The sequence below is a fragment of the Coregonus clupeaformis genome, chromosome 7 (genome assembly GCF_020615455.1).
Source record: "Coregonus clupeaformis isolate EN_2021a chromosome 7, ASM2061545v1, whole genome shotgun sequence".
NCBI classification, from domain to species: domain Eukaryota; kingdom Metazoa; phylum Chordata; class Actinopteri; order Salmoniformes; family Salmonidae; genus Coregonus; species Coregonus clupeaformis.
This window is the reverse complement of record NC_059198.1, coordinates 55,866,451-55,893,703: the sequence shown is the minus strand read 5'-3', so window position 1 is coordinate 55,893,703 and position 27,253 is coordinate 55,866,451. Positions and strand designations below refer to the sequence as shown.

General features: G+C 46.0%; 1 protein-coding gene across 1 annotated transcript in view; it reads left to right on the top strand.

The window, feature by feature from the left end:
- Positions 1-27,253, top strand: part of LOC121569959 (divergent protein kinase domain 2A) — a 120,972-nt gene that overhangs the window by 85,031 nt on the left and 8,688 nt on the right. The gene's annotated exons all lie outside the window — the stretch shown is intronic.

Below are 27,253 nucleotides of genomic sequence, written 5' to 3'. Positions count from 1 at the left end.
TTGTGCAGACATATACCCCCAATTGTGGCTGTGGACTGGGGAGCTCGTTGCTTATCTTGGTGGCCTTTTGCTTTTTATATGGCTCACTTACATCTGTCACACCCTGGTGGCAACATGACTTATCAATACGGCAGACTGCACACCAGTAGTGCCTGTTGAGGCTCCCTCTGGTAATAAATGGCCGTGAAGAGGTCCACTCATTTTTGAAAATGGATCTATGTGTTGCTGCTCCCAGCCAGAGCACGTCTCTTCTGGCCCTGCTGTTGGATTGGGGGGGGGGGACTCTTCTGTCTGCCCTGTTTGTTGTTCTATTTGTCTTGTCTGTTGCTCCTCTGCTTGTGCGTCAGTCTGTCCTGTCTCCTGCTCTCTCTGTCCTTTTTGTGTTGCTCCTCTGTCTGTTGTCCTTGTCGTTTCTATCAATCGTTCTGGCTGTTCCGTCAGTGTGTTTGTCTGTCTTTTCTCACTTGGCTGGTTCTTTTAAAATAAAATAAAAGGTTTGGCTTTTGTCCTGGCAAAGGTCTCTTACGGGACATCTTTGAAACCTTTAAACAATTCAAATGGTCATTTTGGTTTAATAACTCTATTCTCAGTTACAAAAACATACCTACTTCTATTTCACACATTTCCTGTATTTATGCATCTTACCTGTTCGAAATCAGCTGAGTTTACATTCACCACACTAAATCATGTTCACACGCACAAACAAATAATTTTATTTCAAGATTTAAAGTTTAAGAGAGTGAGTACTCAATTGGACGACATTTTATTGTTTACATACCTAGTCTCAGCTCAGCTTCTTATCAGACTTCTTGAGGTAGTGACCGTTTCTTCTCCTGTTGACTTTCGCTGCAATGGTATCTCTTCTTCTGTCGCTAACTTCGGGGTGCAGCGCATATGGCGCTCTACCGTCGGGGAGTTTGAAAAAAAGGAACGAACGAGTCTCGGACTAATTTTCTTTTTTTGCGTGAGAAATTGGATGTGTGGCGTGAGTGCGTGTGAAAACAGGCAAAAACGTGTGTCACACGGCGAAAGCGTGAGAGTTGGCAGCTCTGCGGTAGGCTGTTGTTTCATATTAATGGAGTTGTTGTAGACAAGGACGGGAAGCTTAGCAAAATATCCTCAATTAGCCTTGTTACTTCAGCTAACTAGCTTAGCCTTGTTACTTTAGCTAGATAGCTTAGCCTTGTTACTTTAGCTAGCTAGCTTAGCCTTGTTACTTTAGCTAGCTAGCTTAGCCTTGTTACTTTAGCTAGCTAGCTTAGCCTTGTTACTTCAGCTAGCTAGCTTAGCCTTGTTACTTTAGCTAGCTAGCTTAGCCTTGTTACTTTAGCTAGCTAGCTTAGCCTTGTTACTTCAGCTAGCTAGCTTAGCCTTGTTACTTTAGCTAGCTAACTTCGCTGCTTCTTTATAACGATTTGATGCAGTCAAGACCGATACTACCAGATGGCATTATGGATAACCTTTGGCAGCAACAAGTTTGTCTAACTAGCTGGAGTCTAAAGTTAGTTGGACTAGTTTGTTTTCTGTCTCTCTCTTCTGCTGCGACAAGCAGAGTGCAGCACACAGACTCAATTAAAGTTTAAAGGAATTATTTTCCCTTGACGTGCCGTTTTGAAGGAGCTGCTATCATCCTCTTTTACCACTTCAGTTCAAAACTTTCCTAAACACTACTGTTCTGACCCTCCCTTCTATAACATTAGACTACTGTTCTGACCCTCCCTTCTATAACATTAGACTACTGTTCTGACCCTCCCTTCTATAACATTAGACTACTGTTCTGACCCTCCCTTCTATAACATTAGACTACTGTTCTGACCCTCCCTTCTATGACATTAGACTACTGTTCTGACCCTCCCTTCTATAACGTTAGACTACTGTTCTGACCCTCCCTTCGATAACATTAGACTACTGTTCTGACCCTCCCTTCTATAACATTAGACTACTGTTCTGACCCTCCCTTCTATAACATTAGACTACTGTTCTGACCCTCCCTTCTATAACATTAGACTACTGTTCTGATCCTCCCTTCTATAACATTAGACTACTGTTCTGACCCTCCCTTCTATAACATTAGACTACTGTTCTGAGCCTCCCCTTCTATAACATTAGACTACTGTTCTGACCCTCCCTTCTATAACATTAGACTACTGTTCTGACCCTCCCTTCTATAACATTAGACTACTGTTCTGACCCTCCCTTCTATAACATTAGACTACTGTTCTGACCCTCCCTTCTATAACATTAGACTACTGTTCTGACCCTCCCTTCTATAACATTAGACTACTGTTCTGACCCTCCCCTTCTATAACATTAGACTACTGTTCTGACCCCCTCTTCTATAACATTAGACTACTGTTCTGACCCTCCCTTCTATAGCATTAGACTACTGTTCTGACCCTCCCTTCTATAACATTAGACTACTGTTCTGACCCTCCCTTCTATAACATTAGACTACTGTTCTGACCCTCCCTTCTATAACATTAGACTACTGTTCGGACCCTCCCTTCTATAACATTAGACTACTGTTCTGACCCTCCCTTCTATAACATTAGACTACTGTTCTGACCATCCCTTCTATAACATTAGACTACTGTTCGGACCCTCCCTTCTATCACATTAGACTACTGTTCTGAACCGCCCTTCTATAACATTAGACTACTGTTCTGACCCTCCCGTCTATAACATTAGACTACTGTTCTGACCCTCCCTTCTATAACATTAGACTACTGTTCTGACCATCCCTTCTATAACATTAGACTACTGTTCTGACCCTCCCTTCTATAACATTAGACTACTGTTCTGACCCTCCCTTCTATAACATTAGACTACTGTTCTGACCCTCCCTTCTATCACATTAGACTACTGTTCTGACCCTCCCTTCTATAACATTAGACTACTGTTCTGACCCTCCCTTCTATAACATTAGACTACTGTTCTGACCCTCCCTTCTATGACATTAGACTACTGTTCTGACCCTCCCTTCTATAACGTTAGATTACTGTTCTGACCCCCCTTCTATAACATTAGACTACTGTTCTGACCCTCCCTTCTATGACATTAGACTACTGTTCTGACCCCCCCTTCTATGACATTAGACTACTGTTCTGACCCTCCCTTCTATAACATTAGACTACTGTTCTGACCCTCCCTTCTATGACATTAGACTACTGTTCTGACCCTCCCTTCTATAACGTTAGACTACTGTTCTGACCCCCCTTCTATAACATTAGACTACTGTTCTGACCCTCCCTTCTATAACATTAGACTACTGTTCTGACCCTCCCTTCTATAACATTAGACTACTGTTCTGACCCTCCCTTCTATAACATTAGACTACTGTTCTGACCCTCCCTTCTATCACATTAGACTACTGTTCTGACCCTCCCTTCTATCACATTAGACTACTGTTCTGACCCTCCCTTCTATAACATTAGACTACTGTTCTGACCCTCCCTTCTATCACATTAGACTACTGTTCTGACCCTCCCTTCTATCACATTAGACTACTGTTCTGACCCTCCCTTCATAACATTAGACTACTGTTCTGACCCTCCCTTCATAATATTAGACTACTGTTCTGAACCGCCCTTCTATAACATTAGACTACTGTTCTGACCCTCCCTTCTATAACATTAGACTACTGTTCAGACCCTCCCTTCTATAACATTAGACTACTGTTCTGACCCTCCCTTCTATAACATTAGACAACTGTTCTGACCCTCCCTTCTATAACATTAGACTACTGTTCTGACCCTCCCTTCTATAACATTAGACTACTGTTCTGACCCTCCCTTCTATAACATTAGACTACTGTTCTGACCCTCCCTTCTATCACATTAGACTACTGTTCTGAACCGCCCTTCTATAACATTAGACTACTGTTCTGACCCTCCCTTCTATAACATTAGACTACTGTTCTGACCCCCTCTTCTATAACATTAGACTACTGTTCTGACCCCCTCTTCTATAACATTAGACTACTGTTCTGACCCTCCCTTCTATAGCATTAGACTACTGTTCTGACCCTCCCTTCTATAACATTAGACTACTGTTCTGACCCTCCCTTCTATAACATTAGACTACTTTTCTGACCCTCCCTTCTATAACATTAGACTACTGTTCTGACCCTCCCTTCTATAACATTAGACTACTGTTCTGACCCTCCCTTCTATAACATTAGACTACTGTTCTGACCCTCCCTTCTATCACATTAGACTACTGTTCTGAACCGCCCTTCTATAACATTAGACTACTGTTCTGACCCTCCCTTCTATAACATTAGACTACTGTTCTGACCCTCCCTTCTATAACATTAGACTACTGTTCTGACCCTCCCTTCTATAACATTAGACTACTGTTCTGACCCTCCCCTTCTATAACATTAGACTACTGTTCTGACCCTCCCTTCTATAACATTAGACTACTGTTCTGACCCTCCCTTCTATGACATTAGACTACTGTTCTGACCCTCCCTTCTATAACATTAGACTACTGTTCTGACCCGCCCTTCTATAACATTAGACTACTGTTCTGACCCTCCCTTCCATAACATTAGACTACTGTTCTGACCCTCCCTTCTATAACATTAGACTACTGTTCTGACCCTCCCTTCTATAACATTAGACTACTGTTCTGACCCTCCCTTCTATAACATTATACTACTGTTCTGACCCTCCCTTCTATAACATTAGACTACTGTTCTGACCCTCCCTTCTATAACATTAGACTACTGTTCTGACCCTCCCTTCTATAACATTAGACTACTGTTCTGACCCTCCCTTCTATAACATTAGACTACTTTTCTGACCCTCCCTTCTATAACATTAGACTACTGTTCTGACCCTCCCTTCTATAACATTAGACTACTGTTCTGACCCTCCCTTCTATAACATTAGACTACTGTTCTGACCCTCCCTTTTATAACATTAGACTACTGTTCTGACCCTCCCTTCTATAACATTATACTACTGTTCTGACCCTCCCTTCTATAACATTAGACTACTGTTCTGACCCTCCCTTCTATAACATTAGACTACTGTTCTGACCCTCCCTTCTATAACATTAGACTACTGTTCTGACCCTCCCTTCTATAACATTAGACTACTGTTCTGACCCTCCCTTCTATAACATTAGACTACTGTTCTGACCCTCCCTTCTATAACATTAGACTACTGTTCTGACCCTCCCGTCTATAACATTAGACTACTGTTCTGACCCTCCCGTCTATAACATTAGACTACTGTTCTGACCCTCCCTTCTATAACATTAGACTACTGTTCTGACCCTCCCTTCTATAACATTAGACTACTGTTCAGACCCTCCCTTCTATAACATTAGACTACTGTTCTGACCCTCCCTTCTATAACATTAGACTACTGTCCTGGACCTCCCTTCTATTTATTTTCAACTCTCCATTTCACAGCTTTTTTTCTTATTGAAATAAACTCTGACATTGACCTTTTTTGCCGCAGTGGGTTGATGTGAACTTTTTCTGCCCAAGTTCCCAAAGCATTTGGCGATTGGCGTGCGAACAGTTATGCCATAAAGCTTAGGCTTACACACTAGTGGGAGAAACAAATAATGAAGGAAACCTCAATGTAGCCAATAGATATGATCACGAAGGAGACATTATTGGTTTTAATGTGTTGTTTTCTCTTTATTCACCCTGTGTGTGTGTGTGTGTGTGTGTGTGTGTGTGTGTGTGTGTTCTTTAGTTTTTATGGGCTACTCTGCTGTGCGTTTTTAACTCCTCTACTTGTTATGCTCGTCCTGTCCTTTCCCGTCCCGTCCCGTCCAGACCTGTTTGTGGTGAAGCGTTCGGAGGGTTGAGACGAGGGGAGGAAAGCAGAGAATTCCACCACGCCCTGGCTTGGGTTTATAAAAGCAGACTGTTAGCTGCTGAACACATGAAGCACACTGGGCTGGGCTGACTGGAGGCTAAATGCTAATTTACCATTATTAGCCTTCACATTTTTTTATATTTTTTATTTGTACCTTTATTTAACTAGGCAAGTCAGTTAAGAACAAATTCTTATTTACAATGATGGCCTACCCCGGCCAAACCCGGACGACGCTGGGCCAATTGTGCGCCGCCCTATGGGACTCCCAATCACGGCCGGTTGTGATACAGCCTGGAATCGAACCAGGGGGTCTGTAGTGACGCCTCAAGCACTGTGCCTTAGACCGCTGCACCACTCGGTAATTAATTATTTAGCATAACCTAGGACTTATTGATTAATAAAATATGTAGGCTGCTTAGTCTAGATTTTATGTTTGATTTAGTTTCATGTCCTTTTAGTTTCTATATGATGTTCCTGTCATCTTGACTTAGCTGCGTCCTGTGTCATAAATAGTATTGCTATTCCACTCCATTTGTAAATCACATCTCTACAGCTGTATTGTTGCTTTCTCTCTAAAGTCCTGGCAGTATAACACCCCAGTAGTCTCTTCGTGATGCTGCGCTGCATATCATACATCTCTTTAGCGGAGAGGAAGGCTCTTTATTGATTGACGGGACCAGGCAATGATGTAAGCCCCCACTGCAACCTTTCATTTTTCAATTTCTGCCTTTTCAGCGTTTCTGAATCTCAATGCCGTAACCAGGGGTTGGAACCGAAATTATTTTCCAATCGTTTCGTTCTGAACAGAACCATTATTTTGTTGCATTCCGTTCCCCTGTTCCAACCAGCAAAATAATGTTCTGAACTGGTTCGAACCCCAAAAAAATATGTTAAGGTTTATAGAATTCCTCTCTTCCTTTTTAAACCTCTGAAATCAATATATATGTATTTTTTTTACAGTTAGCTCGACATGAAATTACATCACCAATCAGTGCAGATATATCAGCTTGCTATGGAGCTGGCAAGAGTTGATTACATGCATTGGGCAGACATGTGTAGGGCACAAGATTAGACAGAAATGTTGCGGGCGAGGAGAGAGCCAGAGCGAGTGGAAGAGGAGGCATGTTGCGGGCGAGGAGAGAGCCAGAGCGAGTGGAAGAGGAGGCATGTTGCGGGCGAGGAGAGAGCCAGAGCGAGTGGAAGAGGAGGCATGTTGCGGGCGAGGAGAGAGCCAGAGCGAGTGGAAGAGGAGGCATGTTGCGGGAGAGGAGAGAGCCAGAGCGAGTGGAAGAGGAGGCATGTTGCGGGCGAGGAGAGAGCCAGAGCGGGTGGAAGAGGAGGCATGTTGCGGGCGAGGAGAGAGCCAGAGCGAGTGGAAGAGGAGGCATGTTGCGGGCGAGGAGAGAGCCAGAGCGGGTGGAAGAGGAGGCATGTTGCGGGCGAGGAGAGAGCCAGAGCGGGTGGAAGTTATTTTGTGTTTCTTCCATTTGCGAATAATCACACCAACTGTTGTCACCTTCTCACCAAGCTGCTTGGCGAGACACCTGGGAGCCAGAAATCTTGCTGATTGAGACGGGATCAAATACTTATTTCCCTCATTAAAATGCAAATCAATGTATAACATTTTTGACATGCGTTTTTCTGGATTTTTGTTGTTGTTATTCTGTCTCTCACTGTTCAAATAAACCTACCATTAAAATTATAGACTGATCATGTCTTTGTCAGTGGGCAAACGTACAAAATCAGCAGGGGATCAAATACTTACTTCCCTCACTGTGTGTGTGTGTGTGTGTGTGTGTGTGTGATATATATATATATATATATATATATATATATATATATATATATATATATATATATATATATATATATATATATATATATATATATATATATATATTTCACCCTTTCTCTCTCCCTCTCTCTTTCGCTAGCCTGGGGGTATTTTACAGGGCAGGATTATCTTCTGATTTAGTGAGTTAAGTAACTTTCAGCAATAAACACACTAGTTGATAAGGATCTGACTCCATGTCTACAACAGTAATGCTGTGTGTGTGTGTGTGGGGTTGGGGACAGGGTAATGGTGTGTGTGTGGGTTGGGGACAGGGTAATGGTGTGTGTGTGTGTGGTTGGGGACAGGGTAATGCTGTGTGTGTGTGTGTGTGGTTGGGGACAGGGTAATGCTGTGTGTGTGTGTGTGGGGTTGGGGACAGGGTAATGGTGTGTGTGTGTGTGTGTGGTTGGGGACAGGGTAATGGTGTGTGTGTGGTTGGGGACAGGGTAATGGTGTGTGTGGGGGTTGGGGACAGGGTAATGGTGTGTGTGTGTGTGTGTGTGTGGTTGGGGACAGGGTAATGCTGTGTGTGTGTGTGTGTGGTTGGGGACAGGGTAATGGTGTGTGTGGGTTGGGGACAGGGTAATGGTGTGTGTGGGTTGGGGACAGGGTAATGGTGTGTGTGTGGTTGGGGACAGGGTAATGGTGTGGGGGTTGGGGACAGGGTAATGTTGTGTGTGGGGTTGGGGACAGGGTAATGGTGTGTGTGGTTGGGGACAGGGTAATGGTGTGTGTGTGTGTGTGGTTGGGGACAGGGTAATGGTGTGTGTGGTTGGGGACAGGGTAATGGTGTGTGTGGGTTGGGGACAGGGTAATGGTGTGTGTGGTTGGGGACAGGGTAATGGTGTGTGTGGGTTGGGGACAGGGTAATGGTGTGTGTGGGTTGGGGACAGGGTAATGGTGTGTGGGGGTTGGGGACAGGGTAATGGTGTGTGTGTGTGTGTGGTTGGGGACAGGGTAATGGTGTGTGTGTGTGTGTGGTTGGGGACAGGGTAATGGTGTGTGTGGGGGTTGGGGACAGGGTAATGGTGTGTGTGTGTGTGTGTGTGGTTGGGGACAGGGTAATGCTGTGTGTGTGTGTGTGTGTGGTTGGGGACAGGGTAATGGTGTGTGTGGGTTGGGGACAGGGTAATGGTGTGTGTGGGTTGGGGACAGGGTAATGGTGTGTGTGTGGTTGGGGACAGGGTAATGGTGTGGGGGTTGGGGACAGGGTAATGTTGTGTGTGGGGTTGGGGACAGGGTAATGGTGTGTGTGGTTGGGGACAGGGTAATGGTGTGTGTGTGTGTGTGTGGTTGGGGACAGGGTAATGGTGTGTGTGGTTGGGGACAGGGTAATGGTGTGTGTGGGTTGGGGACAGGGTAATGGTGTGTGTGGTTGGGGACAGGGTAATGGTGTGTGTGGGTTGGGGACAGGGTAATGGTGTGTGTGGGTTGGGGACAGGGTAATGGTGTGTGGGGGTTGGGGACAGGGTAATGGTGTGTGGGGGTTGGGGACAGGGTAATGGTGTGTGTGTGGTTGGGGACAGGGTAATGGTGTGTGGGGGTTGGGGACAGGGTAATGGTGTGTGTGGGTTGGGGACAGGGTAATGGTGTGTGTGGGTTGGGGACAGGGTAATGGTGTGTGTGTGGTTGGGGACAGGGTAATGGTGTGGGGGTTGGGGACAGGGTAATGGTGTGTGTGGTTGGGGACAGGGTAATGGTGTGTGGGGGTTGGGGACAGGGTAATGGTGTGTGTGGGTTGGGTTGGGGACAGGGTAATGGTGTGTGGTTGGGGACAGGGTAATGGTGTGTGTGTGTGGTTGGGGACAGGGTAATGGTGTGTGTGGTTGGGGACAGGGTAATGGTGTGTGTGTGGTTGGGGACAGGGTAATGCTAAAGACTATTGGGACCTTACTGTCCTGATGCTTGGGTTGGGGACAGGGTAATGGTGTGTGTGGTTGGGGACAGGGTAATGGTGTGTGTGTGTGTGGTTGGGGACAGGGTAATGCTAAAGACTATTGGGACCTTACTGTCCTGATGCTAGGGTTGGGGACAGGGTAATGGTGTGTGTGGTTGGGGACAGGGTAATGGTGTGTGTGTGTGGGTTGGGGACAGGGTAATGCTAAAGACTATTGGGACCTTACTGTCCTGATGCTAGGGTTGGGGACAGGGTAATGGTGTGTGTGGTTGGGGACAGGGTAATGCTGTGTGTGTGTGGTTGGGGACAGGGTAATGGTGTGTGTGTGGGTTGGGGACAGGGTAATGCTAAAGACTATTGGGACCTTACTGTCCTGATGCTAGGGTTGGGGACAGGGTAATGGTGTGTGTGTGTGGGTTGGGGACAGGATACTGCTAAAGACTATTGGGACCTTACTGTCCTGATGCTAGGGTTTGTTGACAGGGTAATGCTAAAGACTATTGGGACCTTACTGTCCTGATGCTAGGGTTGGGGACAGGGTAATGCTAAAGACTATTGGGACCTTACTGTCCTGATGCTAGGGTTGGGGACAGGGTAATGCTAAAGACTATTGGGACCTTACTGTCCTGATGCTAGGGTTGGGGACAGGGTAATGCTAAAGACTATTGGGACCTTACTGTCCTGATGCTAGGGTTGGGGACAGGGTAATGCTAAAGACTATTGGGACCTTACTGTCCTGATGCTAGGGTTGGGGACAGGGTAATGCTAAAGACTATTGGGACCTTACTGTCCTGATGCTAGGGTTGGGGACAGGATACTGCTAAAGACTATTGGGACCTTACTGTCCTAATGCTAGGGTTGGGGACAGGATACTGCTAAAGACTATTGGGACCTTACTGTCCTAATGCTAGGGTTGGGGACAGGATACTGCTAAAGACTATTGGGACCTTACTGTCCTGATGCTAGGGTTGGGGACAGGGTAATGCTAAAGACTACTGGGACCTTACTGTCCTAATGCTAGGGTTGGGGACAGGATACTGCTAAAGACTATTGGGACCTTACTGTCCTAATGCTAGGGTTGGGGACAGGATACTGCTAAAGACTATTGGGACCTTACTGTCCTGATGCTAGGGTTGGGGACAGGGTAATGCTAAAGACTACTGGGACCTTACTGTCCTGATGCTAGGGTTGGGGACAGGGTAATGCTAAAGACTATTGGGACCTTACTGTCCTAATGCTAGGGTTGGGGACAGGATACTGCTAAAGACTATTGGGACCTTACTGTCCTGATGCTAGGGTTGGGGACAGGGTAATGCTAAAGACTACTGGGACCTTACTGTCCTGATGCTAGGGTTGGGGACAGGGTAATGCTAAAGACTATTGGGACCTTACTGTCCTGATGCTAGGGTTGGGGACATGGTAATGCTGTGTGTGTGTGGGTTGGGGACAGGGTAATGCTAAAGACTACTGGGACCTTACTGTCCTGATGCTAGGGTTGGGGACAGGGTAATGCTAAAGACTACTGGGACCTTACTGTCCTGATGCTAGGGTTGGGGACAGGGTAATGCTAAAGACTACTGGGACCTTACTGTCCTGATGCTAGGGTTGGGGACAGGGTAATGCTAAAGACTACTGGGACCTTACTGTCCTGATGCTAGGGTTGGGGACAGGGTAATGCTAAAGACTATTGGGACCTTACTGTCCTGATGCTAGGGTTGGGGACAGGGTAATGCTAAAGACTACTGGGACCTTACTGTCCTGATGCTAGGGTTGGGGACAGGGTAGTGGTGTGTGTGGTTGGGTAATGTTACTGTCTTGATGCTAGGGTTGGGGACAGGGTAATGCTAAAGACTATTGGGACCTTACTGTCCTGATGCTAGGGTTGGGGACAGGGTAATGGTGTGTGTGGTTGGGTAATGTTACTGTCCTGATGCTAGGGTTGGGGACAGGGTAGTGGTGTGTGTGGTTGGGTAATGTTACTGTCCTGATGCTAGGGTTGGGGACAGGGTAGTGGTGTGTGTGGTTGGGTAATGTTACTGTCCTGATGCTAGGGTTGGGGACAGGGTAGTGGTGTGTGTGGTTGGGTAATGTTACTGTCCTGATGCTAGGGTTGGGGACAGGGTAGTGGTGTGTGTGGTTGGGTAATGTTACTGTCCTGATGCTAGGGTTGGGGACAGGGTAGTGGTGTGTGTGGTTGGGTAATGTTACTGTCCTGATGCTAGGGTTGGGGACAGGGTAATGTTACTGTCCTGATGCTAGGGTTGGGGACAGGGTAGTGGTGTGTGTGGTTGGGTAATGTTACTGTCCTGATGCTAGGGTTGGGGACAGGGTAGTGGTGTGTGTGGTTGGGTAATGTTACTGTCCTGATGCTAGGGTTGGGGACAGGGTAGTGGTGTGTGTGGTTGGGTAATGTTACTGTCCTGATGCTAGGGTTGGGGACAGGGTAGTGGTGTGTGTGGTTGGGTAATGTTACTGTCCTGATGCTAGGGTTGGGGACAGGGTAGTGGTGTGTGTGGTTGGGTAATGTTACTGTCCTGATGCTAGGGTTGGGGACAGGGTAGTGGTGTGTGTGGTTGGGTAATGTTACTGTCCTGATGCTAGGGTTGGGGACAGGGTAGTGGTGTGTGTGGTTGGGTAATGTTACTGTCCTGATGCTAGGGTTGGGGACAGGGTAGTGGTGTGTGTGGTTGGGTAATGTTACTGTCCTGATGCTAGGGTTGGGGACAGGGTAGTGGTGTGTGTGGTTGGGTAATGTTACTGTCCTGATGCTAGGGTTGGGGACAGGGTAGTGGTGTGTGTGGTTGGGTAATGTTACTGTCCTGATGCTAGGGTTGGGGACAGGGTAATGTTACTGTCCTGATGCTAGGGTTGGGGACAGGGTAATGTTACTGTCCTGATGCTAGGGTTGGGGACAGGGTAGTGGTGTGTGTGGTTGGGTAATGTTACTGTCCTGATGCTAGGGTTGGGGACAGGGTAGTGGTGTGTGTGGTTGGGTAATGTTACTGTCCTGATGCTAGGGTTGGGGACAGGGTAGTGGTGTGGGGGGGGTTGGGTAATGTTACTGTCCTGATGGGTTGGGCGATATGTCCTAAAAAACATATCTCATATTATTATTTTATCAAACTAATGGGCTATTCACGATATATCTATTTATATTTAATATATATATATTCTCTAAATAAGCTGTGTTGTACAATTTAAAGGTAAAATACACTGCATTTCAAACAGTCCTCAATAAACTAATGAATTCAAGGCTTGTGAAATTATACTTAGGGTAAATAGAATCGTTCAACCATAAGACCCACTAATAATTACATTAATTTATCAAAATAGTTTAACCTGCTTATTTTTTTTCAATAATCACTGATCTGGCTTTCAGGTCCGCTTATGAAAATGAACCATGAACCATGCTCATTGACTTATAATGACGTTCTTCTGGTACCAGGCATTATAGAACATTAACACAGGTCTCATAAACACACTCCCAAGCCCCACTGCTAGTGAGTAGACAGCTAATATTTATATTTTTAAGTCTAGCCAACGTGGATCTATTTGCTAGCTAACAAGGTAGAACACTCGACTTGTTATGAACACACCCTTCTGTCCGTCTCCCAACTCTTTGAACAGCGTGTTAGCCTACAGCATGCTAGCCTACAGCATGTTAGCCTACAGCATGCTAGCCTACAGCATGCTAGCCTACAGCATGTTAGCCTACAGCGTGTTAGCCTACAGCGTGTTAGCCTGTCCACTTTGTTCAGATGTTGAAATCAAGTGGCCTACCTTATTTCTCAGAATGAGAACGAGTTGCTAATTCCTTATATAATTGTGTTTTATGCTCATTGCACATTTATAAAAACACAGACTAGACAGCTAGTATAACAGTCGTTGGTTAAAATGCTGCTAAGCGGTACGTGGAAAGCTTGACGGAAACTGAGCATTCATTTTCCTAAAGCAATGTTCATTGACACTCCCGTTTTAGTAGGGTCAGCACTTCGCGCAATTTGAGGAGTTGAGGAAAAAGGGTATAGTTGGAAAAGTTAATAGGTTAGTATGAAAAAAAGAATATGTTAGTATTAAAAGTTAGTATTTTGTCTTTTATATGAATTTTTGAATTGTTAACTTGTTTATATATGTTGTATTTGATTTTTTTTTGTTCTCCTTTATTACAGTAAAATAATGTCACAATGTGTTTCGGTTTCCATATGACCGATTCTGGTGACCGAACTTCAAATGAAAATAGCGAGTTGAAACCGCTTGTCAGAGAGGAGGAAGTGATCTCTCATCTACAGTGGGGAGAACAAGTATTTGATACACTGCTGATTTTGCAGGTTTTCCTACTTACAAAGCATGTAGAGGTCTGTAATTTTTATCATAGGTACACTTCAACTGCGAGAGACGGAATCTAAAACAAAAATCCAGAAAATCACATTGTATGATTTTTAAGTAATACATTTCTCATTCTGAACCACTCTGTCTGTGTACATAAGGGAGACTTACATCAGCTTCAGTGGGAGTTATCAAAGCTTCAGTGGGAGTTATCAAAAGCCCAGTGACCCCAGTCTAGACTTGACAAGAGTGGTAGCAGTGAGGTGAGAGAACAGAATGCAGGCTAATCGTCAGTTAGCTGACCAATCATTTGTTTAGTACGTACCACCACCGCTATCCCACAACCCCCCATGCTCTATGGCGAGAGTCCAGCTGTCTCTGGAACACACACCGTAACCATGACGTTCTCACAATGTATGTTTTTTTTTTTAATAATTGATGTCTCGTTAAAAGTTTGAACCGAGAGACTGCGTTAATAATTAATCACTTTTTTCCTGATGCCACAAATGGAAAGCTGTGGTATTGGATGGCTACATCTGTAAGGTGAGAGGCAAACTAACTCACTGTAGTTCACTCCTACTACCTGCATGACACTAGTCTCTCTCTGCTGTCGGCGTCTCCGGCTACAGACATGGATATCGGCTTTCAGAAGGTGAGACACACACAGACAGTGATTTAATAGAACAGGCTGGTACCATGGCTAGCAGGCCGTACTCAGGTGGGCTCTAGTAAAATGGGTTTTTTGTTTTTAGTTCATTTTCCTTGTAATTTGTTCCCTCTCTCATCATCAATTGGCTTGGCTATGTAACAGACCTGGAGATGGAGAGCGATTTAAGCAAAAGAGAGCGAGCTGTAATGAGACAGCTAATCCAGTTCCTCAGAGGGCTGCCCAGTTAGCTGCCTCACACTCCTCATTCCAGCCGTGTGTTTGTGTGTGTTTGAGCCTTACTGCAATATTGAAACTGATTCCTTCCAAATACACATAAGTACGGGGTTCAAAATCAAATATGAAGGAACATTTTCCTGGCAATGAAATTCAACACAACATGTTGGATTTACCAGCGCTCGTGCTGATGCAACGCTAACCTGGTATTTGAACTTGTATCACAGAACAGCTCACTGTTGAACCAACATTTACCAGCTCCGTAACAACTCACTGTTGACCCAACATTTACCAGCTCCGTAACAACTTACTGTTGACCCAACATTTACCAGCTCCGTAACAACTCACTGTTGACCCAACATTTACCAGCTCCGTAACAACTCACTGTTGACCCAACATTTACCAGCTCCACAACAACTCACTGTTGACCCAACATTTACCAGCTCCGTAACAACTTACTGTTGACCCAACATTTACCAGCTCCGTAACAACTCACTGTTGACCCAACATTTACCAGCTCCGTAACAACTCACTGTTGACCCAACATTTACCAGCTCCGTAACAACTTACTGTTGACCCAACATTTACCAGCTCCGTAACAACTCACTGTTGAACCAACGTTTACCAGCTCCGTAACAACTCACTGTTGAACCAACGTTTACCAGCTCAGTAACAACTCACTGTTGAACCAACATTTACCAGCTCAGTAACAACTCACTGTTGAACCAACGTTTACCAGCTCAGTAACAACTCACTGTTGAACCAACATTTACCAGCTCCGTAACAACTCACTGTTGAACCAATGTTTACCAGCTCAGTAACAACTCACTGTTGACCCAACGTTTACCAGCTCCGTAACAACTCACTGTTGAACCAATGTTTACCAGCTCAGTAACAACTCACTGTTGACCCAACGTTTACCAGCTCCGTAACAACTCACTGTTGAACCAACGTTTACCAGCTCAGTAACAACTCACTGTTGAACCAACATTTACCAGCTCAGTAACAACTCACTGTTTAACCAACATTTACCAGCTCCACAACAACTCACTGTTGAACCAACATTTACCAGCTCAGTAACAACTCACTGTTGAACCAACATTTACCAGCTCCACAACAACTCACTGTTGAACCAACATTTACCAGCTCCGTAACAACTCACTGTTGACCCAACGTTTACCAGCTCAGTAACAACTCACTGTTGAACCAACATTTACCAGCTCCATAACAACTCACTGTTGACCCAACGTTTACCAGCTCCGTAACAACTCACTGTTGAACCAACGTTTACCAGCTCAGTAACAACTCACTGTTGAACCAACATTTACCAGCTCCGTAACAACTCACTGTTGAACCAACATTTACCAGCTCAGTAACAACTCACTGTTGAACCAACGTTTACCAGCTCCGTAACAACTCACTGTTGAACCAACATTTACCAGCTCAGTAACAACTCACTGTTGAACCAACGTTTACCAGCTCCGTAACAACTCACTGTTGAACCAACATTTACCAGCTCAGTAACAACTCACTGTTGAACCAACGTTTACCAGCTCAGTAACAACTCACTGTTGAACCAACGTTTACCAGCTCCGTAACAACTCACTGTTGAACCAACGTTTACCAGCTCCATAACAACTCACTGTTGACCCAACGTTTACCAGCTCAGTAACAACTCACTGTTGACCCAACATTTACCAGCTCCGTAACAACTCACTGTTGAACCAACGTTTACCAGCTCCGTAACAACTCACTGTTGAACCAACATTTACCAGCTCCGTAACAACTCACTGTTGACCCAACATTTACCAGCTCAGTAACAACTCACTGTTGAACCAACATTTACCAGCTCAGTAACAACTCACTGTTGAACCAACGTTTACCAGCTCAGTAACAACTCACTGTTGAACCAACATTTACCAGCTCAGTAACAACTCACTGTTGAACCAACGTTTACCAGCTCCGTAACAACTCACTGTTGAACCAACATTTACCAGCTCCGTAACAACTCACTGTTGAACCAACGTTTACCAGCTCAGTAACAACTCACTGTTGACCCAACATTTACCAGCTCCGTAACAACTCACTGTTGAACCAACGTTTACCAGCTCCGTAACAACTTACTGTTGAACCAACATTTACCAGCTCCACAACAACTCACTGTTGACCCAACATTTACCAGCTCCGTAACAACTCACTGTTGAACCAACATTTACCAGCTCAGTAACAACTCACTGTTGAACCAACGTTTACCAGCTCCGTAACAACTCACTGTTGAACCAACGTTTACCAGCTCCGTAACAACTCACTGTTGAACCAATGTTTACCAGCTCAGTAACAACTCACTGTTGACCCAACGTTTACCAGCTCCGTAACAACTCACTGTTGAACCAACGTTTACCAGCTCAGTAACAACTCACTGTTGAACCAACGTTTACCAGCTCCGTAACAACTCACTGTTGAACCAACATTTACCAGCTCAGTAACAACTCACTGTTGAACCAACGTTTACCAGCTCCGTAACAACTCACTGTTGAACCAACGTTTACCAGCTCCGTAACAACTCACTGTTGAACCAACATTTACCAGCTCAGTAACAACTCACTGTTGAACCAACATTTACCAGCTCAGTAACAACTCACTGTTGACCTAACGTTTACCAGCTCAGAAACAACTCACTGTTGAACCAACGTTTACCAGCTCAGTAACAACTCACTGTTGAACCAACATTTACCAGCTCCGTAACAACTCACTGTTGACCCAACGTTTACCAGCTCCGTAACAACTCACTGTTGACCCAACGTTTACCAGCTCCGTAACAACTCACTGTTGAACCAACGTTTACCAGCTCCGTAACAACTCACTGTTGAACCAACGTTTACCAGCTCCGTAACAACTCACTGTTGACCCAACGTTTACCAGCTCAGTAACAACTCACTGTTGAACCAACATTTACCAGCTCCACAACAACTCACTGTTGAACCAACATTTACCAGCTCAGTAACAACTCACTGTTGACCCAACGTTTACCAGCTCAGTAACAACTCACTGTTGAACCAACATTTACCAGCTCAGTAACAACTCACTGTTGAACCAACATTTACCAGCTCAGTAACAACTCACTGTTGACCCAACGTTTACCAGCTCCGTAACAACTCACTGTTGAACCAACGTTTACCAGCTCCGTAACAACTCACTGTTGACCCAACGTTTACCAGCTCAGTAACAACTCACTGTTGAACCAACGTTTACCAGCTCAGTAACAACTCACTGTTGAACCAACATTTACCAGCTCCGTAACAACTCACTGTTGAACCAACATTTACCAGCTCCACAACAACTCACTGTTGAACCAACATTTACCAGCTCAGTAACAACTCACTGTTGACCCAACGTTTACCAGCTCAGTAACAACTCACTGTTGAACCAACATTTACCAGCTCAGTAACAACTCACTGTTGAACCAACATTTACCAGCTCAGTAACAACTCACTGTTGACCCAACGTTTACCAGCTCCGTAACAACTCACTGTTGAACCAACGTTTACCAGCTCAGTAACAACTCACTGTTGAACCAACATTTACCAGCTCCGTAACAACTCACTGTTGAACCAACATTTACCAGCTCAGTAACAACTCACTGTTGAACCAACGTTTACCAGCTCCGTAACAACTCACTGTTGAACCAACATTTACCAGCTCAGTAACAACTCACTGTTGAACCAACGTTTACCAGCTCCGTAACAACTCACTGTTGAACCAACGTTTACCAGCTCCGTAACAACTCACTGTTGAACCAACATTTACCAGCTCAGTAACAACTCACTGTTGAACCAACATTTACCAGCTCAGTAACAACTCACTGTTGAACCAACGTTTACCAGCTCCGTAACAACTTACTGTTGAACCAACATTTACCAGCTCCGTAACAACTCACTGTTGAACCAACATTTACCAGCTCCGTAACAACTCACTGTTGAACCAACGTTTACCAGCTCCGTAACAACTTACTGTTGAACCAACATTTACCAGCTCCACAACAACTCACTGTTGACCCAACATTTACCAGCTCCGTAACAACTCACTGTTGACCCAACATTTACCAGCTCCGTAACAACTCACTGTTGAACCAACGTTTACCAGCTCCGTAACAACTCACTGTTGACCCAACATTTACCAGCTCCGTAACAACTCACTGTTGAACCAACGTTTACCAGCTCCGTAACAACTTACTGTTGACCCAACGTTTACCAGCTCCGTAACAACTCACTGTTGAACCAACGTTTACCAGCTCCGTAACAACTCACTGTTGACCCAACATTTACCAGCTCCGTAACAACTCACTGTTGAACCAACGTTTACCAGCTCCGTAACAACTCACTGTTGACCCAACATTTACCAGCTCCGTAACAACTCACTGTTGACCCAACGTTTACCAGCTCCGTAACAACTCACTGTTGAACCAACGTTTACCAGCTCCGTAACAACTTACTGTTGAACCAACATTTACCAGCTCCACAACAACTCACTGTTGACCCAACATTTACCAGCTCCGTAACAACTCACTGTTGACCCAACATTTACCAGCTCCGTAACAACTCACTGTTGACCCAACATTTACCAGCTCCGTAACAACTCACTGTTGAACCAACGTTTACCAGCTCCGTAACAACTTACTGTTGACCCAACATTTACCAGCTCCGTAACAACTCACTGTTGAACCAACGTTTACCAGCTCCGTAACAACTCACTGTTGACCCAACATTTACCACAGCTGAGTGCAGTCTCCAACACACACACACACACACACACACTATAACATCTCAATGCTACAGTCCCCATCACCCCACTGGTCCTTCACAGCACATTAGCCGATCCTGCTAACCTTCCGCTACCCATCTCATTCCTTCCACTACAAATCACCACACACACACACACATACCTATCAGTGGTTGCCTGTCTCTCTCTGTCTACTCCATTACAGCCATTCATGTTGTTACTGTACTGTATTTGTTCTAGTGCTTCCACACCAGCCCTGCAAACACGTCGTCTACATCCACATGTTGGCTAGTTCCGTTTTTTTGCTACACACAGTGTTTTGGGGACTTTGTGTTCTGTGTAAGTAAACAAATCATTTCTGACATACTTTTTATCACGGTCAGTCAGTCAGTCAATGTCCCCAAAACACTCGACTACCTTCTCCTCTTTCTGCGTCACCACGCGACTACCTTCTCCTCTTTCTGTGTCACCGCGCGACTACCTTCTCCTCTTTCTGTGTCACCCCTCGACTACCTTCTCCTCTTTCTGCGTCACCACGCGACTACCTTCTCCTCTTTCTGCGTCACCACGCGACTACCTTCTCCTCTTTCTGCGTCACCACGCGACTACCTTCTCCTCTTTCTACGTCACCACTCGACTACCTTCTCCTCTTTCTGCGTCACCACTCGACTACCTTCTCCTCTTTCTGCGTCACCACGCGACTACCTTCTCCTCTTTCTGCGTCACCACTCGACTACCTTCTCCTCTTTCTGTGTCACCACTCGACTACCTTCTCCTCTTTCTGCGTCACCGCTCGACTACCTTCTCCTCTTTGTGTCATCACGCGACTACCTTCTCCTCTTTCTGCGTCACCACGCGACTACCTTCTCCTCTTTCTGTGTCACCACTCGACTACCTTCTCCTCTTTGTGTCATCACGCGACTACCTTCTCCTCTTTGCGTCACCACGTGACTACCTTCTCCTCTTTGCGTCACCACGCGACTACCTTCTCCTCTTTCTGCGTCACCACGCGACTACCTTCTCCTCTTTCTGCGTCACCACGCGACTACCTTCTCCTCTTTCTACGTCACCCCTCGACTACCTTCTCCTCTTTCTGCGTCACCACGCGACTACCTTCTCCTCTTTCTGCGTCACCACGCGACTACCTTCTCCTCTTTCTGCGTCACCGCTCGACTACCTTCTCCTCTTTCTGCGTCACCGCTCGACTACCTTCTCCTCTTTGCGTCACCGCTCGACTACCTTCTCCTCTTTGCGTCACCACGCGACTACCTTCTCCTCTTTGCTTCACCACGCAACTACCTTCTCCTCTTTGCGTCACCACGCAACTACCTTCTCCTCTTTGCGTCACCACGCGACTACCTTCTCCTCTTTGCTTCACCACGCAACTACCTTCTCCTCTTTGCTTCACCACGCAACTACCTTCTCCTCTTTGCTTCACCACGCAACTACCTTCTCCTCTTTGCGTCACCACGCAACTACCTTCTCCTCTTTGCGTCACCACGCGACTACCTTCTCCTCTTTCTCCGTCACCGCTCGACTACCTTCTCCTCTTTGCGTCACCACGCAACTACCTTCTCCTCTTTGCGTCACCACGCAACTACCTTCTCCTCTTTGCGTCACCACGCGACTACCTTCTCCTCTTTCTACGTCACCACGCGACTACCTTCACCTCTTTCTACATCACCACTCGACTACCTTCTCCTCTTTCTACGTCACCCCTCGACTACCTTCTCCACTCCTTCATCCCCCTGCTCCCCGACCTACAGTTCTAATATACTGAGTGTACAAAACATAAACTGACCGTGACATAGACTGACACGGTGAATCCAGGTGAAAGCTATGATCCCTTATTGATGTCACTTGTTAAATCCACTTTAACCAGCATAGATGAAGGGGAGGAGAATGGTTAAAGAAGGATTTAAGAAGCCTTCAGACATTGATTGTGTATGTGTGCCATTCAGAGGGTGAAGACAAAATATTTAAGTGTCTTTGAACGGTGTGGGTATGGTAGTAAGTTGCTTTGTGTGCCAAGAACTACAACACTCCTGTTTTTTTTTTCACGCTCAACAGTTTCCCATGTGTACCCAAAGGACATCTAGCCAACATGACACAACTGTGGGAAGCATTAAAGTCAACAAGGGCCAGCATTAGGCTTAGGTGGTATACTGTATACCGGGGTATTTGGAAATACCTACGGGATGTTTTTTTCAATACATTTTAATATTTGTAGGTATATTTTAAGTGCATACCTGCAGTCAACTTGTGCAATGCATTAGGAGATAAACACATCATTTTCTTATTTCACCTGTCACATTATTTTATATTATGATAATTATAACTCACAGTTGAGCCAGGAGAAAGCTGGAGCAGGTGAGTCCAGCTGTGTATTGACAGGGGGAGTAGGTGAGTCCAGCTGTGTATTGACAGGGGGAGCAGGTGAGTCCAGCTGTGTATTGACAGGGGGAGCAGGTGAGTCCAGCTGTGTATTGACAGGGGGAGTATGTGAGTCCAGCTGTGTATTGACAGTATGGGAGTATGTGAGTCCAGCTGTGTATTGACAGGGGGAGTATGTGAGTCCAGCTGTGTATTGACAGTATGTGAGTATGTGAGTCCAGCTGTGTATTGACAGTATGTGAGTATGTGAGTCCAGCTGTGTATTGACAGGGGGAGTATGTGAGTCCAGCTGTGTATTGACAGGGGGAGTAGGTGAGTCCAGCTGTGTATTGACAGGGGGAGTATGTGAGTCCAGCTGTGTATTGACAGTATGGGAGTATGTGAGTCCAGCTGTGTATTGACAGGGGGAGTATGTGAGTCCAGCTGTGTATTGACAGGGGGAGTAGGTGAGTCCAGCTGTGTATTGACAGGGGGGAGTATGTGAGTCCAGCTGTGTATTGACAGTATGGGAGTATGTGAGTCCAGCTGTGTATTGACAGGGGGAGTATGTGAGTCCAGCTGTGTATTGACAGTATGGGAGTATGTGAGTCCAGCTGTGTATTGACAGGGGGAGTATGTGAGTCCAGCTGTGTATTGACAGTATGGGAGTATGTGAGTCCAGCTGTGTATTGACAGTATGGGAGTAGGTGAGTCCAGCTGTGTATTGACAGGGGGAGTAGGTGAGTCCAGCTGTGTATTGACAGTATGGGAGTATGTGAGTCCAGCTGTGTATTGACAGGGGGAGAAGGTGAGTCCAGCTGTGTATTGACAGTATGGGAGTAGGTGAGTCCAGCTGTGTATTGACAGGGGGAGTATGTGAGTCCAGCTGTGTATTGACAGTATGGGAGTATGTGAGTCCAGCTGTGTATTGACAGTATGGGAGTATGTGAGTCCAGCTGTGTATTGACAGTATGGGAGTAGGTGAGTCCAGCTGTGTATTGACAGTATGGGAGTAGGTGAGTCCAGCTGTGTATTGACAGTATGGGAGTATGTGAGTCCAGCTGTGTATTGACAGTATGGGAGTATGTGAGTCCAGCTGTGTATTGACAGGGGGAGTAGGTGAGTCCAGCTGTGTATTGACAGGGGGAGTATGTGAGTCCAGCTGTGTATTGACAGGGGGAGTAGGTGAGTCCAGCTGTGTATTGACAGGGGGAGTATGTGAGTCCAAAACGTAGAAAGACATTTCTTATGCGTTTTATATATTTTTCCCTAGCTCCTATATGTGTAGCTTTATGAGCTGGATTGCCTGTCTTTGTAATTAGTATATTGTTGTTTGTGCTCGTTAGCATATTTAGCTAGCAGCCTCCATGGAAATGTGCTGTTACTAGTTAGGGCTGGGCAGTATTTTACTATAAACCGGTATTGATGCACGGACCAGTTTGAGTTTTTACTTTACCTTCTATAACGGTATTTCAATGTCAGTTTTGTATAGTTTACTCCGTTTGCTTCTTGAGTCATCTCTCTCTCTCTCTCTCTCTCTCTCTCTCTCTCTGTCTCTCTCTGTCTCTCTCTCTCTCTCTGTCTCTCTCTGTCTCTCTCTCTCTCTCTGTCTCTCTCTCTGTCTCTCTCTCTCTCTCTCTCTCTCTCTCTCTCTCTCTCTGTCTCTCTCTCTCTCTCTCTCTCTGTCTCTCTCTGCTCTCTCTCTCTCTCTCTCTCTCTCTCTCTGTCTCTCTCTCTCTCTCTCTCTCTGTCTCTCTCTGTCTCTCTCTGTCTCTCTCGTCTCTCTCTGTCTCTCTCTGTCTCTCTCTCTCTCTCTCTCTCTCTCTCTCTCTCTCTCTCTCTCTCTCTCTGTCTCTCTCTGTCTCTCTCTGTCTCTCTGTCTCTCTCTGTCTCTCTCTGTCTCTCTGTCTCTCTGTCTCTCTCTCTCTCTCTCTCTCTGTCTCTCTCTGTCTCTCTCTGTCTCTCTGTCTCTCTCTCTCTCTCTCTCTCTCTCTCTCTCTCTCTCTCTCTGTCTCTCTCTGTCTCTCTCTGTCTCTCTCTGTCTCTCTCTGTCTCTGTCTCTCTCTCTCTCTCTCTCTCTCTCTCTGTCTCTCTCTGTCTCTCTCTGTCTCTCTCTCTCTCTGTCTCTCTCTCTCTCTCTCTCTCTCTCTCTCTCTCTCTCTCTCTGTCTCTCTGTCTCTCTCTCTCTCTCTCTCTGTCTCTCTCTCTCTCTCTCTCTCTCTGTCTCTCTCTCTCTCTGTCTCTCTCTGTCTCTCTCTCTCTCTCTCTCTCTCTCTCTCTCTCTCTCTCTCTCTCTCTCTCTCTCTCTCTCTGTCTCTCTCTGTCTCTCTCTGTCTCTCTCTGTCTCTCTCTGTCTCTCTCTCTCTCTCTCTCTGTCTCTCTCTCTGTTCTCTCTCTCTCTCTCTCTCTCTGTCTCTCTCTCTCTCTCTCTCTCTCTCTCTCTCTCTCTCTCTCTCTCTCTCTCTCTCTCTCTCTCTCTCTCTCTCTCTCTCTCTCTCTCTCTCTCTCTCTCTCTCTCTCTCTTGCTGCATGCCGCTAACCAAACCAAGCCCCCGTCACTCAAGGAGAGAGCAGTTGCTCGGCCACGGAGTCACGGGCACTTTCTTGCCGTTCACTCCTCGTGGTCTTGATGGATGCAACAATGTTGGTGACACAAGCGTTCTATAATTTCACTATTCCTTTTTTTTTGCATCTTACTGTCTGCAAAATACTGTTTGCTAGTTTGACTTTTCTTAGCAAGGTGTTGCTAAAATAATTTGTGTTAGCCGATAGTTGCTCGTTAGCTGGCCAGCTAGCTAAATGCACTAAGAGTCAGAGCAAAGCTAGTTAGCTAATACTGCCTGGTACCAGTGCTAGATAAGCATGTGTGTGCAACGGTATCTTATCAGAGAGGAATAGGTGAAGCATGAATATGTTGGCTAGCTAGCTAGCATGAGGTAATGTGTCATGTCATGTAATGTAACATCTAATTAGGGTCACCTTGAAACACTGACAAACTTTGGTTCCTACCCGGTCAATAATTCCTCACTGGCTTATTCATTTGTTGTCATGTCAAACAACGATGTATTCAAGGTGCGTCCCACTATATTCCAACTACATAATTAGAATAATCAATATATTTCCATGATTCCAACAGTTCAATAAACTAAACCGCGATTTGTTTGTCCATATCATGCTGTGTGGCAACAGTGTGGACATGATAATAAAAGTGCAGGAAATGCGAAAATTGCTGAATTTGTTTTGGGTTTGGCGTGTATATTTCTTAAGTAGTGTTGTTTTTACTGTTAAGTGTTGCACTTTTAAATGCAACTTCAACTGAAGTTTGATACGATTTCATTCACTTTGCATACAGACCTCATACAGACCCCCTACAGACCTCATACAGACTCCCTACAGACCTCATACAGACTCCCTTAGACCTCATACAGACTCCCTTAGACCTCATACAGACCCCCTACAGACCCCCTACAGACCTCATACAGACTCCCTTAGACCTCATACAGACTCCCTTAGACCTCATACAGACCCCCTACAGACCCCCTACAGACCTCATACAGACCCCCTACAGACCTCATACAGACTCCCTTAGACCTCATACAGACTCCCTTAGACCTCATACAGACTCCCTTAGACCTCATACAGACTACCTTAGACCTCATACAGACCCCCTACAGACCCCCTACAGACCTCATACAGACCCCCTACAGACCTCATACAGACTCCCTTAGACCTCATACAGACTCCCTACAGACCTCATACAGACTCCCTACAGACCTCATACAGACTCCCTACAGACCTCATACAGACCTCCTACAGACCTCATACAGACCCCCTACAGACCTCATACAGACCCCCTACAGACCCCCTACAGACCCCCTACAGACCCCATACAGACCCCCTACAGACCTCATACAGACCCCCTACAGACCTCATACAGACTCCCTACAGACCTCATACAGACCCCCTACAGACCTCATACAGACCCCCTACAGACCTCATACAGACTCCCTACAGACCTCATACAGACCTCATACAGACTCCCTTAGACCTCATACAGACTCCCTTAGACCTCATACAGACTCCCTACAGACCTCATACAGACTCCCTACAGACCTCATACAGACCCCCTACAGACCCCCTACAGACCCCCTACAGACCTCATACAGACTCCCTACAGACCTCATACAGACCTCATACAGACTCCCTTAGACCTCATACAGACTCCCTTAGACCTCATACAGACTCCCTTAGACCTCATACAGACTCCCTACAGACCTCATACAGACTCCCTACAGACCTCATACAGACTCCCTACAGACCTCATACAGACTCCCTACAGACCTCATACAGACCCCCTACAGACCCCCTACAGACCTCATACAGACCCCATACAGACCTCATACAGACCCCCTACAGACCTCATACAGACCCCCTACAGACCTCCTACAGACCTCATACAGACTCCCTACAGACCTCATACAGACTCCCTACAGACCTCATACAGACTCCCTACAGACCTCATACAGACCCCCTACAGACCTCATACAGACCCCCTACAGACCTCATACAGACCCCCTACAGACCTCATACAGACTCCCTACAGACCTCATACAGACTCCCTACAGACCTCATACAGACCCCCTACAGACCCCATACAGACCCCCTACAGACCCCCTACAGACCCCCTACAGACCTCATACAGACCTCATACAGACTCCCTACAGACCTCATACAGACTCCCTACAGACCTCATACAGACCTCCTACAGACCTCATACAGACCCCCTACAGACCTCATACAGACCCCCTACAGACCTCATACAGACTCCCTACAGACCTCATACAGACTCCCTACAGACCTCATACAGACCCCCTACAGACCCCATACAGACCCCCTACAGACCCCCTACAGACCTCATACAGACCTCATACAGACCCCCTACAGACCTCATACAGACTCCCTACAGACCTCATACAGACCCCCTACAGACCTCATACAGACTCCCTACAGACCTCATACAGACCCCCTACAGACCTCATACAGACTCCCTACAGACCTCATACAGACCCCCTACAGACCTCATACAGACCCCCTACAGACCTCATACAGACTCCCTACAGACCTCATACAGACCTCATACAGACTCCCTTAGACCTCATACAGACTCCCTTAGACCTCATACAGACTCCCTACAGACCTCATACAGACCCCTACAGACCCCCTACAGACCTCATACAGACCCCCTACAGACCTCATACAGACCCCCTACAGACCCCCTACAGACCTCATACAGACCCCATACAGACCTCATACAGACCCCC